Source organism: Electrophorus electricus, chromosome 1 (genome assembly GCF_041902795.1).
Source record: "Electrophorus electricus isolate QZ-2024a chromosome 1, ASM4190279v1, whole genome shotgun sequence".
Lineage (NCBI taxonomy): Eukaryota > Metazoa > Chordata > Actinopteri > Gymnotiformes > Gymnotidae > Electrophorus > Electrophorus electricus.
The window spans coordinates 39,073,073-39,087,461 of record NC_137497.1 but is presented as its reverse complement, the minus strand read 5'-3'; the positions used below and the strand labels follow the sequence as shown (position 1 = coordinate 39,087,461).

The 14,389-nt window shown below is 42.7% G+C and overlaps 1 long non-coding RNA gene across 1 annotated transcript; it reads right to left on the bottom strand.

Annotated features, from left to right (window-relative positions):
* Positions 1-4,470: 4,470 nt before the first annotated feature.
* LOC145657514 (uncharacterized) lies at positions 4,471-12,219 on the bottom strand. The gene is made up of 3 exons (XR_014123253.1): positions 12,158-12,219; positions 11,489-11,538; positions 4,471-4,549 (listed from the first exon to the last, which is right to left on the bottom strand). It is a non-coding gene; the product is annotated as an uncharacterized LOC145657514 (long non-coding RNA).
* Between the last annotated feature and the right edge of the window lie 2,170 nt (positions 12,220-14,389).

Genomic DNA, 14,389 nt, shown 5'->3' with positions numbered 1-14,389 from the left:
GGCCTGCAGAGTTTTGGGGGTGGCTGCCGGTATCTTCGTTGCTGCTTTGTTTCCATGGCCCTTTGAGGGAGGGAGTTAATGCCAGGAGAATATGTCTGATGGCAGAAGCTGGGACAGCTCTGGCATGGTTTTGGCCCCTGTCTTTAAATCCAATGGGATTGCTTTTGAGAGTCAGAGGCGTGAAAATGCAGCTCCTTCCCTCCTAGTTAAAGCTCTGAAAGCTCTCAATATAAATCCACACTCTTCTGCCCCCCCACCCTGCTTGCACGCATACACACACACGCACACACACACACACACACACACACACACACACACACACACACACACACACACACTCATACACTCACACACAATTATGCACACGCAATGCCATAAATCTAATGCGCTTTCATGAACTGCAAGAGCAGAGTACATAAAAAACGTGTTGCGGATTTGCATACAAACATACTTATTCTAAATCCCTCTCAGAAGTTGTAAATGATTGTCTCTTCCTGAAATACATTTCACCAAATTGTATTTAGGCATGTTTATGAATTCTATTATGCTGTGGGTTTGATCATATTTTGTGGACAGCGTTTAGAGCCGTAGCTGTTTGGGGGGCGGGGCGGGGGAGAGGGAGAGGGAGAAGGAGAGAGAGAAAGCAGGCCTGGAGCGATAGATTCTGTCATTTGTTTCAGACAGGCTGCGATTTCGGTTGGGTTCCTGATGACGGGCCCTCCGTGCTGCTAAGATGGATCCTCAGTGGTCTCCCTGGTAAAGGTAATTCAATAACGCCTGTCACATGCTGTGATTGGCTGCACTAATAACCACACTCGTTTCCAGCAGGTGAGCATTATACTTTCTATATTATCTATATAGAAAATCTATATATAGTATCCTATTGAAAAACCAACTTACGTTTATGACTTAGCCGAAATTTACACCAATACACAGTGCACTGTAGTGCACTGTAGAGTGCTAGTAAACAGGTGACTTATGTGCGATCCTGTTGCATCAGCAAAAAAGATTTAATGAACAATGAACATGTCGGATGATAAAATAAGTAACAGAACGAATAAAATAATTGGAATACAATGCTGTCTGAAATGTATATAGGTATTTATCTCTATTCCCCAGATCCAACATGGTCACACATTTATGAGAACTGGCATGAGCATTTGTACGGAAAGCCGTGAACAGTAAAGATTTGGATTTAACAAAGTCATGAATTTAACAGCAACAATTTCTGTTTCAACTCCATCCTATGAAATTGCTCTTGCTCACTGGAATTCTGAGACACAGGACATAAATGGCAGTTGTGAGGAATGACGGCCATGCAGGTCTAGATGACATGGCCGACGCAAGAGCACTTGACCTAGCTCTCAACCAGCTCCGAGCCGACTGACATCCCGCCAGCCTCCCCTCATCCGGCAGACAAGCTGCCAAGCGCAGGGGTCATAAACATTTCAAGAGTTATAAAACTTTCATTAAGTTCTCACGATATCTCTCCAGTGTGTGACCCTCTCTGCTCCTCATTCTTTTTTCCCTCTCACTCTCTCAGAAGAGGCCAGGCAAAAGAGGGGGGTTACGGAGACAGGGGAACAAGTCCCCACTTTGTGGCACGCAGGCTTTTTCAAACTGTCTCGGCCTCTTGACTTGTGCTAATCCAGAGATCAGAGCTTAGAAAGTGGCAAAACAAAGGGCCTTTTTAATGAGATTGGTACAACATACTGGGGGAAGGGAAGTCCCACAAATAACCATACGCGGCCCGTTCTTTTTCTCCAAAAGGCCTTTCACAAGCAGCTCTAAGCTAGCCTGTATGAGTGAAGAAAATTATCAAAGGACTGTCATCCTCCAAAGGAGTCGGCCACGGGGAGGGATGATATGGCGGGGGACTGATCCACTGTTGTTCCCACACAAAGGGTTGGAATGGGGGGGAATTCTTGAATTCCTGAAGAAGAGCCTAGCATAGCTCACATTCTAGGAAATTGCATTCACAACTACTAAGATCTCTGATATTTCTGCAAAAGTAGCAATCAATGCCCGAAAGCAATTAACAGTGGCTAATCAAATGTACCTGTTTTGATTTAGAACCACTATAAATACATCTAGTTCTTTTTCAAACAAATCCCTATGCATCGCAAAGTGACACGTTTGGACTCTATTTTTCTGATTGGGTCTTTACTGGCAGACGTCCTCTCCACAAGGCTCCAGCAGGAGCCTGTGGGCACACTCGCACATCTTTACAAGTGTCCAAATATATCATTTTGAAACTGCGAGGTTCACAGATGCACATATGACACACTGTATTTGACTGCCTTCCCAAATGTTTCAAGACCTCACAAAATGAAATCCTGGACATACTGGTCTGTGGGCAATTATTCCATTTATAGATCATTTGAAGACATATGTTGCTAAAGTGGAGGCTCTGGGTGTTTTGGGGAACTCTCTTCGCATATGCAAGATTGCTGCAAAAAACCTGCATTAGGACCTCATAGAGGACAATACCTCAAAGGCAATTGAAGCATAACAAGAAATTAGTCTGTAGTGTAAATGACTGATGTAGATTTGATATTTCTCAAGTATCATAGCTTACCGCTAACAGAGGAACCAGCATCTTTGATTTGTTTATTTTCCAAAAGGCTTCATTATGGTCTGTATTTATTTATTTATTAGTGGTATTTGATTCTAAATACAGAATCAGAAATGTGTCTCTCTGTAGATTTTGTGAGTGGACGTTAAAAATGAGATATAAGCATCATATAAAAACTATTGTTCCTATGACGTTTATATCTTTCAAATGCATAATGAGGGCTAATCTTAAAAAAATAACTCACTCAATCATGCGATTAGTAAGGCATGACAGTTCATAAATGCTACTGAAATTTAGAATTACCATTCAGGGCCCTGCCTATTCACTGTGGTATCTGTTGCTGCTGGTTGACCCTTAATACCAATTGCTATTTAAGGAGGTGGGGGAGAAGAATTAAACTTCTCAGGCCTTTTCCTGATAACCATCAGACTTTAACCCCATTATCAGACCTAGGTCCTCACACCCACGACCTGTCCCCTCAGGCTAGTGGCCCAGCATTCACCCACGCTCCCTCTGCCTGACAAATGACACCCTACAATAGAAGGAGGAACCTTTGTTGACCTTCCTCTGCCCCGTTACTGCCCCTAATACCAAACGTGTTAGGACCACGTGTCCCTTCTCCTCCTCACGACCTCTGCCTCCTCCCTCGTCTTTCCCTTCTTCTTCTTCGTCTTTCGGAGGAAATGGAAGTCGCTCAGCGCTGTTTGTTTTGAACGACTCCAGCCTTTTTTTTTCCCCTTCGCAATGGCCACACGTTCGTGGGAATCAAATCAAATGTGGACATGCGGTGAAATTCTGGTGAACGTTCGGGGTCTTAATGTAAGCGGAGTGGGCCTGCCTGGGGTTCCGTTGCTCGCCATGGCGACACTGATGGCCTTCGTCGTCACGATCTCCACAGCTGTGTCTTTAATGCCCTTTAATTTGCTTCCAGAAGGAAAGAAAAGCGTGCTTAGTCGCAGTAAAACTTCCAGCCAAATACCAAAAGGAACTTCATAGGTGCACTGTAGTTAACCACATGGTAATTAACAAGTACACGCATAATCTGCCAGGCAAAGTACGTCATTAAATGGCGTCCCTGTTGATTAATTCAGGGCCCATAATGGCGTAACGAACCTCTGCGTGTCCTTAATGACCCTTCTTAATCTTTTAAAGAAACAGGAGCTGGGGAGAAAAAAAAAAAACAGAGAGAGTTTCACTTTTATGTATTCATTAATATAATTCTACAGGATAAAGACACAATCAAGGATGTTATGCACTCGACTGAAGTGGGTGAACAGCAGCTGGTATTGGAGTATTGGAGGCTGCTTGACGATCAGGCTGGTTAAGACACCATTACCAAAATCCTTTTCTCTCTAATGGGGACCAAAGAGAGGGAAAGCGGCAGGGGCAGAGGTCGGTGGTTCCTGCGCGAGCCCCAGCTAGAAAGAGGATTAGCCCGAGCGCCGAGCCTCCTGTTGTACGGCCTCCTGCATAATTCAGCTTGTGAGTGATTAATTATTCAGCGGAGTACATATTTGTCTTGGTAATTTTATATCCGAAACCGCGATAATGCGGCATTAACCGTTTGAATTAATCATGGGAAACGGGCGCTTTGATTCAGCCCGTCCGGAGCTCCGCGTCCAGCTGCACGAAGCTCCTTAACCCAGGGAGTGCGAAGCATATGCTTGTTTCTGCGCGGGAGGAAGGGGCCAGGTCTCTGAGGAGAGCTTCAACAAAAGAGACACAATATCAGGCCCTCAGACGCGTGCAATGACTTAAACGTCCCATTGTGTTCCGTGTGAATGGCGGTCTATTGTGAGGCGCGGTGCGTGAGGCGAGCCTGTGTTGTCCATTAGCCACATGATTAAACAGATGACACGGCGTGGCCGCAAAGAGTAAATAAAGGCAACCTTCTGCTGCTTCCTGCACGGCGACACATGGCTGAGGCCTCGCCGAGACCTGCCAGACTGCTCTCGCCTCAGCGGATCACAACAGCTGAGCGAGGGAGAGAGGGAGAGAGGAGAGAAAAGAAGGGGAGTTGATTAAAAAAAGAAGAATGAATAACACAGTCATGGTCTATGTCAGGTGTTAAGTATCTCATTGGCCGATTTGCATGTCAAAAGACGGGTTTGTGACATTCATTTCATCTGTGTGTGTGTGTGTGTGTGTGTGCGCGTTTGTGGGTGCATGTGTGTATTAGTCCTCTGCCTGTACATCACTCTGTGTGTGTGTGTGTGTGTGTGATGTATCCTGTAAGGAAGGCACATTCACATTAGCAGTTTTTCAGCATGGCATCATTTATCAAAAAGGATGTTATTAACACATTAAACCCAAAACACAGCAAGCGGTGGTTGGTGAGATAGATCACTTTCAGTGACTGAATAGCCCATGCCATTCGGACATTACCGAAGCAATCATACTATTCAACAATGGAATGAACAGTACGCACAAAGTTGTATAAAGACTTTACAGAAATCTGATCAAGGCTAACTTCCTTGATCTGCACATCAGACAAGTAATATAATGCATATTAATTAACTGTGTTAATTGTGTTCATTTTTTGGGTCTTTGCCATTCCGCAGGCCTGTTGCCATAGCGAGCACTCATTCACCTTGCTTGTCTATCATCCATCTACTTGGCACTGTTTACAAGCTCTCAGAGGCATTCTCCTTAGGCAGGCTTATTTAATAGGGCTGTAAGTATTGTCATTCTAGTTTTAATGATGATGAGAGGCTAACCTTACCGTGCTCTTGTCTGTTCCTTCCACCCTCTTCGTCGTGGGACATTCAGGTAACTAATCTGCCTTTAAATATGTCTCCAAGGGAACGCTGCTAATTAGCACTGAAATTTACTGCCTTCACTTTTATTGACTTGTCCTACTTCTCCGATAATTAACTAATGAGTGAGCTAATGAGCTATGTCATTCACTCATGCTGCTCAATTAAAGTACAGAATCAATTATTGAAAATAGTTTTGCATTTCTGCCACCTCTTACTGCTATGGACAAGCGGCAGTAAGAAGTTTGACACCACAGAGGGCAGGCAGAGGAGTCTGGGGGAAGGTTAGGCATTGAAGAGACATTCTTCCTGTAAACCGGTTGGGAACATACTCTTATTAGTTCTCAGGGAAAGATAAGAAGGAAAGGTGACTGCTAATGTATCTGCTACACAACGTAATGAAATCTCGCTTTTGTAATTACAAATTGATTACTCCTCTAATGTTACAAAAATTGTGTGGTAAGCACAATGTTTTGGCCACTCACGCACTAAATGGGCAGGTATATAAAATTATGATTGATATTTGGCAAGTGCACAATGTCAATATACAGAGTATTATGGCTAATAATATTTAGGGCAAATGTAAATAATGCATCTATAAGTGAGGGCTATGTAAGCTCACGTCTGACGTCTGTATGGACTGTTTTTAGCTTTGCAGTATCATGTACAGTGAGGCGTTGACAATCCTTTGTAAACTGCACATTAAACAGCTAATCCAAAGCTTTGTGAAAACACTGGCATCACTAAAGGAAAATAATTAGACAGTCTCATTCCCATGTGTTTTCACAGATAATCAACTCTGTGTCTCATCATTCCAACTCACACCACCATCATCCACCTACATTATGTTTATAGCAAAATCAATGCACTAATGTTCAATATGTTGATATTTAGGTTAATATAGTTTGGGCTCATGTTCTAAATCCCTTATAATATAGCTCCTCATTATTATATATAAAATAGCTATTTTTATAGCTATGTTATCTTTCTTTGTGGTACAGTAGTATGCTGACTTGTTTTTTTGCAGTGTGAAATAATAGTGATAAGAATGAAATACAATGACAGTCTGACAATTACCATTCAGAGGACCAGTTTTGAGAATTTACATTTTCACTGTACTGCTAACAGGAATTCTGCAAAATCCCGGAGAAATCCTAATTACGGAACCTTTCTGCACTAGTAGCCTACTAGGGAAAATGAGCGGCGCGCTAGTGCTCCGTGCTAAACGCAGTCTAGAATATGGAGAGAGCAGCACGATAGTCTCATTTTTAAAGGCCATTTCCACAAATATGTTGGATTATGGCAATAACATACCACTCACTGGCTAAGAGAAATGTTACTTTATATGTGCAACCTTCACCATTATATATGCACTCTCTTTCCATCCAGTTGATCCGAAACACTTTAATTCAGGTAAATGTCACCGTGGAAGTATGCATGCATGCAGCATGTAATGTATTCAGCTGGCAGCCGACACAGAAAGAGAAAGACAGAATGAAAAGAAGAGAGAGCAAGAGAGAGAGAGAGACTGAGAGAGAAAGTGAGCGAGAGAAGGGTCAGCTTTAACATCCTCACTCCTCTTTCACAATCCAGAGCTGAAGCACCATAAAACCTCTCTTGGATAATTGAGGCATTAAACATGCCTATATTTTTGCTTAATTAATAATTAATTTAATGAGAGGATGAGGCTGTAAAAATCACTAATTAAAATGCTTGGTATCATCAGAGTGCTGCTACAATTCATGCATTAATAGCAAAGAGCAGAAAATAGTGGGGGTGAAAAAGGTGAAAAACCTAGCCCCCCCCCCCCCTCTCATTTGGGCTGTATCAATATTCCAGTGATACCCAGCAAGGCAGTAGTCCTAGCTGGAGCACTGGCTGGTGCTGAGTGGATGTGACAGGCTTGCAGAAAGATGCAGCAGCCAAGGACATAAAATTCATCCTGACAGCAACCTTGGAGAGCATCCCGGACCAGACTTTGCTGCTCTAAATCAGGGGAATAAACTCAGAAGAACATAATGGATTCGACTCTGTGTCAGCACACTGACAAACTGGTGTATTTCCAGAGAGGGCGGAGCCGGCCCGACACACACTCGCTAGAGCAACAGCGGCAGAGCAAAAGCAAATGTCCTTTTTTGTTGTTGTTGTTGTTCATTTGTTTATGTATTCATTTATCACAACCATAATGAGACATCTTCTGTCCAATATCTTCACTGAGGTTTCACCATAGTAACACACGGGCATGGTCACGCTGCCAGAGAACAGGATGCGTCAGAGTTCTGCTCAAACTGACAAGTTTAAGCTCCAGCCTGCTAGCAATTAAACTACTAACATGAAAAACATTAGTAATACTAACCTAATGCCATGCCCTAAGAGTGTGCAGCGCAGACATACACACACACACACACAAAGTCTGGTGTGATCAGGATACCCCAGAATGAGAGAGTGTAACATAGCAAAATGAGAAGTCAGCACTAATGAAAGCACACGTCGCTTTGCGTCCTCTCATGTACAGCACCTCCACGACAATGTTCTTGTGGAAGCAGGAGTGGTCCCACCACGTTAATACGGACATGTGTTACTTCTCCCGAACTCATAAACCACTACAATATAGTGCATTAAGTCTCGTGTTATGCTGAAATCATAGCAGGTACCCAAGCCCTTTAGCGTGCATATCAATCAGGCTTGTTAGCGCAAATCTTCCTTGAACAGTTGTGTAGTAATATTGGCCATTTACACTGCTGTCGCAAGTTTAGCGTGATTAGCATGTTAGCGTGTGCCCTTTGGGACTGTTAGCTACTTATATGTGTCGTCTTTATAAATCCAGGCTCCATGCCAACCTCGTGCGTGTACCAAAATAACTAGGTAATCAGTGGAGTAGGTCATTAATCAGTGTTTACTTGTTTGCGTTTGTGCTTCAACCTCTTAGACTGTTGAACCATATTTGCACTAATCGCATGAATAGTATGACAATTACCAGTGGAATTTGAACATCTATCGCACTGTCTATCTATCACCTTTTATGCTGCAATATTCCCCAATTAGAGTATTATTGTACACTACTTCATCAAGGGCTAAAGTAATCAAGATTAATCTCGCTAGCTGACACGCGCCGTTTGCTAAGGCTTACACAGTACAATTGCTCAGGGCAAGCATCATTAGGAAACGCAATAAAATTAGGCAAACTGATTATATTTCAAAACTCGGAAGCAAAATAAAACACAATTCAGGGGCCTCCAATTAGGGACTTGTGCTAGCCGAGCGCCAGACGTGACGTGGCAGTGCTACAGGGGTTGGGGAAATCAAAGCCTTCACCGTCCGACCGCGACACAGAGCAGCGCGCCTTTCCGATGTAGCCTTGGCTTGAAATCAGATTTCCTGATAGCAATCTCAGGCAAGAATTTGGATTAACCAACACCTTGCATATGTGACGGGAGTTTATCGGTGTTGCTTGTTGGTCTCAATCTGTGTTTTCGTAAAAGGTGCTTGTCAAGCTCCTGCTCACGTTCATGTTTGACATTAATATCAGGTTGGTGCTTAAATGTAGTCTAAAGAAGGAGCACAAGCTGTCTCGTGCCAGCTGCCATTTTTAAAATGATTTTAAATTCAATAATTCACAAATGGCCTCCAGCGTCTTCCATTCTTAAATTGGAGCATGAACAAAAATATAACACGATTTTTCCCCACCGTCACATAAAAAGTTATATTATTCTATGCTTAACTGAAATAGATTTTCAAAGGTTCAAATGATTGCTATTTTTGAATTTCTCAGGAAAAAAAATGATGTATTCTGAGCTTCCAGTAAATAAATGCAAATGGCATTGTCATTTATTAAAATATTATCTCTAGCAGTGTTTGTAGCACCATGTTGATAAACTAATAGACATTAAACACATTTCTCATATGTTACTAATGCACCTTAAGGTTTAAATGTAATGCTGCAGCTGTGTATTGTCCCAGTATAGCTGTCTCCAGATGTTTGCTTATTTATTTATTTTTGATGGTACCTACACAAATCTCTGTTTGTGCTACATCAAAGAAAATAAGATTGAGGCCAATAACAGGTCAATAATGCAGTAATAAAGTCTGTTCAGGTGGCTTTCCCTGCAGTGAGTGGACACATGTATGCCTCTCTCTTCTAAACATCACAGTGCAATCAGTCAGCTCATCAAATATACACAAGCATCTAGAGACACTTGAGCCCAAAGGTCCTTATTTGCCTCATTGAAATCTCCTCCAGCTGACCTGTACCCCCAAAATTCTGGCCTCAGGCTTTATAGCTATAAACAGTAATCAATGTCCATGTGTTTATTTTTGTCCTGAGCAAGTTTCTATTCTATTCTATGCTATTCTATTCTGTTTTCAACTTTAGCCTGAATAATCAGCTGTCGTTTGCCCCTAAGCCCCCTCTCTTCCTCATACATAGACCTCCAGTGATAGGGGTGGTGGGGAAGAATAGTTAACAAACTCTCAAATGATTGATGGGCTAATTTTGAGCCCTGGATAAAGCAGCTTTCTAAGTCTGTTGATTTTCCATTTATTAGCTAATAGAAACATTTATCAAAAAGTCGCATTTTTTGCTTAAGCAATAATTGCATTTTTAAATCCTCATTAGAGCTCCCATGCATACATAATCCAATTGAATAAATGCAGAATTGGAATGAAGCATTAATATGGAACTTTTCCAGTGAAAACAGGGAAGTTTGGGTACTTTTGCATACATTGAATTGTCACTGAAGCTCTGCTTGTGTACATTTTTCAGACATGGAGAATTTCCACTCAGTCTGCAACTCCACCCTTTAAAAAAAAAGACAGATGAAGACAAAACTAGACTTGGGCATTGTAGTTATGGGGTGTATGAACAAGCAGGCTCAGAGACCAGTTATTTTATAGCCCATACAACATACTAGAGGCATTTTGATTTCTTAATTTAAAGTGAATTTAAGAAAATATGCAAACAGAAAAAAACCCTTAAACTTTGGAGGGTTAAGGAAGGCTAAGAACTGATAGTTGGGAGTCATTTGTTGGTCAAGTGTGTATGTTGTGTCTGTGTGTGTGTGTGTGAGAGAGAGAGAGAGAGAGAGAGAGAGAGAGAGAGAGAGAGAGATGCATGTGATAATGTGTTGCAATTTTAGCCCTTCGCTGATGTGGTCCTATCAAGGAGGAGTCACATCTAGTTACCTGGCAACGGTCCCGGTGGCCGAGGCTTGCTCCAGAGCAGAGCTGGTTTTAATCAGGCACCAAATTCATGGTGCAGGAAACAGACAGGCACTCTCTCTAATCTCGTTAGCATGACGAGGCCGTTTTCAGATATCACTGCAAATCAAATCATCCCACAGGCTTTGAGCTGGGGGTCTCCACGGTGAAAAACGTGTGTGTGTGTGTGTGTGTGTGTGTGTGTGAGTGAGAGAGAGAGAGAATGAGAGAGAGAGAGAATGAGAGAGAGAGAGAGAGAGAGAGAGAGAGAGAGAGAGAGAGAAAAAGAAAGAAAGAAATTAGTGTATTTCGATGTATGTGAGTATGATCACTGTGAAGATACTCCAGAGGTTTGTTCATGTAAAGAGAGACTGCATGGAGTATTGGTTGGTAATGCGTGTGTTTATATCTATGAATACTTTCAAGCACAGATTACTTTTGGCATGTGTATCTGAGGTATCTTTTGGCATGTGTATCTGAGGTATCTTTTGGCATGTGTATCTTTTTGCAGGCATAGCACAACAGCATGTAGCTTTGGTTATGGGAAAAAAACAAAACTAAATATGAGACCTGTGTGTCTGTGTGTGTGTGATTGCATAGTCTTTTTAAAAGAGAATTGGAGAATTGAGTTAAGAAAGAGAAGAAAGGCCTGGAATTCTAATGACCATGTTTAACTCCCAAAACCTCTCCTCCCACACTCCCCCCGCCCCACAGTAGCGATTTTTTTGCCTCACACTAAACCCTTACTACCCCTTTTCCTGAGTCTTTTTTCCTTTTAGTCATAAGCTCAGTTCAATTTTAAAGCATCCATTCCCCAGCAGAGTGCCTCTGTGTAGCCGTGAGCCATGAGCAGCACCCAGGGCTGCAGTTCTGCTGTGCCCCGGGAGAGTGGCCCTGGCAGAACAAAAGCAGGCAGCAAAGTGGGAGACTTGCAGAGATGGACTTTGATAGTCCAACATACCTGCTGGAGCAGTGATCCAGAACCTGGGGAGAATAGCTAACATCATGGCTCTGAGAGAGAGAGAGAGAGAGAGAGAGAGAGAGAGAGAGAGAGAGAGAGAGAGAGAGAGAGAGAGAGAGAGAGAGAGAGAGAGAGAGAGAGAGAGAGAGAGAGAGAGAGAGAGAGAGAGAGAGAGAGAGAGAGAGAGAGAGAGAGCTAGGTTAGGCACATCCACTCAGTAATATTCAGTTGGATATTCTGTAAAGACAACATCCACTGTGGTGCCAGTGTAGAGGATTTAAGGCTCAGTCTTAGATGGTTGTTTGGGGTAAAAGCTTTTAGGATCATGGGTTATAGCTACTAGCTTAACAGCTACGTGCCTGTTTACCTGCTCTTAAAGCTATCTATGGTTCTCATTTGTTATAAGGTATAATACTTTTAAAAGGCTAAAACAGCAAAAACCATAAACATTACCACATTAAATATTTCCAAAACATGGAGAACAAGTTTACACCACAAAACCAGCTGAACATCACTGCCGCAAGCGTCGCAGTTTCTTTGCCACATCCTGTAGATGTTATGCTGAAAGGTCTTTGAAGATAACTCATTTTAACAGATCTCAAAAATACGATGTTCAACATATATCATATGCCTGACTGATGCAAGTGAAGTCTGGGGTCCGTTACATACCTGCCAACCAAATTTCTCCAATGTTCATGGACACAGGAATGATATAATGAGTAGAGCTTATTTCATCAGTGCATCTGAAGCAGATCCAGCATGCTTCCTCACCACAGCATGGTTAAGTCCACTGGCGTTTTTCCCTTAATTGAGCCACAGTGAAGGGCTCTCCTGGCAAAGGTTTATTCCAATCATTAGGAACACACTGGTCTCTGCAAAAAGCTGTGTGTGTGTCTGTGTGTGTGTGTGTGTGTGTGGTTCTGTGACCTTACTCTTGACAGTCATCAATCAACAAAGGCACTTAACAACATCTGATTCACAGTCATGTGTGATAAAGCAGCAATGATAATGACAACATACAACCCCCCCCCCAACACAAACACGCACACACACACACGTTCCTCCCTTCTATTATTAAATTTGCCTCTCTATGTTCTCTAAGGGTTGGTTGGAATGAATGGACAGATTGGTTGTGAAGGCCCACTCAAGCTGCGTGCAGGAGAGCCTCTCTGATGCACTAAGAGAGAGAGAGTGTTTCTCTCACATAGTACTGTTTTGCACTTTGCACAGTGTCTTATATATTACTATGTATTAGTTTGAGCCAGTTGGCTATCCACGTCAGACTTGTACCTAGTGTTAAAGGAAAACGTGGACAAGCTGTGCAGTGAGGAGACTATTGGCACAGAGGATATGTAGAGAACTCATAGGAACTCACGCAGACAAACGACTTATTACATGGTTTAGCCAGTTTTAAACACACACACAGTCACACACACAGCATCGTAGACTGACAGATAGCCCTATCAACACACCGTTCTAAGTTTGCGAGACGCTGACAGAGTCACTATAGTAATATATCTGATTACAACCTCATCGTAACAGTCAGGTGACTGGATCCAGTGAGCTTTGACATCAACAGAATGCACCACGTGTGGGACAGAACATTACTGGAACTCTCTCCCAAGTCTACCACTTACCATCTACCCCTCTGTCACCCTCTCCTTCTACCCCCCCCTCTCTCTGTCCCTCCACCCTCTCTCTTTCCCTCTCTCTCTCTCTCTCTCTCTCTCTCTCTCTCTGTCCCTCCACCCTCTCTCTTTCTCTCTCTCTCTCTCTGTCCCTCCACTCTCTCTCTTTCTCTCTCTCTCTCTCTCTCTCTCTCTCTCTCTCTCTTCTCTCTCTCTCTCTCTGTCCCTCCACTCTCTCTCTCTCTCTCTCTCTCTCTCTCTCTCTCTCTTTCTCTCTCTCTCTCTCTGTCCCTCCACCCTCTCTTTTTTTCTCTCTCTCTCTTTCTCTCTCTCTGTCCCTCCACCCTCTCTCTTTCTCTCTCTCTCTCTGTCCCTCCACCCTCTCTCTCTCTCTCTCTCTCTCTGTCCCTCCACTCTCTCTCTTTCTCTCTCTCTGTCCCTCCACCCTCTCTCTTTCTCTCTCTCTCTCTTTCTCTCTCTCTCTCTCTCTGTCCCTCCACCCTCTCTCTTTCTCTCTCTCTCTCTCTCTGTCCCTCCACCCTCTCTCTTTCTCTCTCTCTCTCTATATCTCTCTCTCTCTCACACTGTCCCTCCACCCTCTCTCTCTCTCTCTCTCTCTCTCTCTCTTACACCCCAACACACAGAATGAAGAAGCTTGACAGTCATACCAAATGAATGTAAAAGGATTAAACACAGTATGTCTGCCCTCTCCTGGCCGCTGCCACCTGCAGACCCTCTTTCTCTCCCACCCCCAAACACCAGGACCTTTCACATCACTTCAGTTTCCAGCTGATGACTGATTTCCAGCTACCTGCTTACTTTACGAGTTCTAATTATTATTATTATTATTATTATTATTATTATTACGAAATTATGAATGATACCAAGATACTAACAATATTAGCATTCCCAGGATGGCCAAATTTAAATGTATCCTTAAAGATTTGAAAGTGGTTGCTCAAAGAATGATAAATAATAATGCAAAATAAAATGAGTTACCTCGTCAAAACATGACACCACAGTAAACAATCAAACTCTATATGTTTATTCTTTAATTTCTTTGGAAATTGGCAATTTCACTCTATTATCAAGCATATGTTGCCTCACTCAGTACACTGTGCTTAATTTTGCCTGTTTCTGAAATGTAATTTGCCACCAATACATATTAGCAGTGAAACATCCCATACAGCAGGCAGCCAATTATCCAAAGCCTTCACTGACGGCCTGATATTAATAGCATTTCAGTTTGGTCTTATTATTAAAGTGACTCGTG